A 1515-nucleotide genomic window follows, 5' to 3' on the forward strand; every position below is an offset into this window, starting at 1 on the left:
AGACATGCCAGGATATCTTTGGCGGCGGGGTCCAGAGTTTACATGGCTGCCAGAGCCCAGCCCCCTTTGAACGTGGTTTCTAGGGCCTCCCATTCCAGGTCGATTAGTTGCTGGACGGCTTGTAATAGTGGGAAATGGCGGGAGGTCTGACGAAGTCCCTCCAAAAGTGGGTTTGGCTTAGGTTCCCCCGAGGCGCTTGTGCCCGGGATGGCAAACTCTTTCAAGCTGTGCGTGACCAGGTCGGGAAGTTCGTCCTTGGTGAAGAAGAGTCTCATGGTTCGATGGGGTTCTGTCCCCGGAGGGAGTTCCCCTTCCTCCAGGAGTTCTGACTCCTCATCTGAGATGTCTGTGTCCCCGAAGGTGGGGCTTCTGGGCGGTGGGATCACTTCCCTGGGCATAGAGGGTCCTGACATGTTGAGGTCCTCTGGTGGTGCCTGTGACTGCATTGTAGGAGGCCCCAGTTGCATGTGGATGAAGGTATGCAAACCTTTGAAGAATTCCACCCAGGAGATAAAAGCTGGGTCTAGACTAGGGGGCGCCGTGTCCCTGGGAAGCCCCGTTTGAGGGGGGGTCCCGCTGTGTGATGCTAGGTCCGGCGTATCGCTCGAAGGACTGTTTTCTATCCTCTTGGACATGACAGTCTACTACAGCTATCAACTGAAACAGCATGTAATATATCAGGATATTCAGTATGCCCCTGCCTCCCTTCTCTTTTGGTTTGATATGAAATAGACTTAGTCACCCTGGAAAGAGGTGAATAAGGAGAAAAAGATCTCTAAAATCTGAACCCACATTAACACCTAAATATCTAAATTTTTCCCTATCCCATCTAAAGGGAAACACTCCTTAGTAACTGAGCCTCATGTGCTGGCAGAAATATTCCCAGGATTTCCAATTTGTCCATATTTACTTTAAAGCCAGAAACTTTTCCATAGACTTCCATCTCCTCCAAAATAGCTTCCAGAGAGCTCCCATAATTGTAAACATTATATAGTCCACATATAAAGAGGTTTTATAAAGAATGAAAGAAGAGCAGGATTTGAGGGAGATTGTATCTGATGATATTCAGGTGGCCAAAATGGTGGATAAGACGATGGCAAATGCCAGAAAGAAGCTTGGCAGCAATGGGAGAAGAATGGTCAGTCAAAAAAGGGAGGTGACATTGCCCCTGTACAGGTCCCTGGTGAGACCTCACTTGGAATACTGAGTACAGTTCTGGAGACCCCACCTTCAAAGGATATAAACAGGATGGAGTCGCTCCAGAGGGTGGCTGCTAAAATGATCAGTGGTCTTTGTTCTAAAGCATATGGGGATAGATTTAAAGATCTAAACATGAACATCCTAGAGGAAAGGTGAGATATGGGGAGACAGGATAGAAACATTCAAATATCTCAAAGGTTTCCATGCACAGGATGGGCCTCTTTCAATGGAAAGAAGACTCTAGAACGAGGGATCATGGGATGAGGGTGAAAGGGAGGAGACTCAGGAGTAATCTTAGGAAATATTTCTTTACAG

This window comes from Rhinatrema bivittatum, unplaced genomic scaffold (genome assembly GCF_901001135.1).
Source record: "Rhinatrema bivittatum unplaced genomic scaffold, aRhiBiv1.1, whole genome shotgun sequence".
NCBI lineage: Eukaryota > Metazoa > Chordata > Amphibia > Gymnophiona > Rhinatrematidae > Rhinatrema > Rhinatrema bivittatum.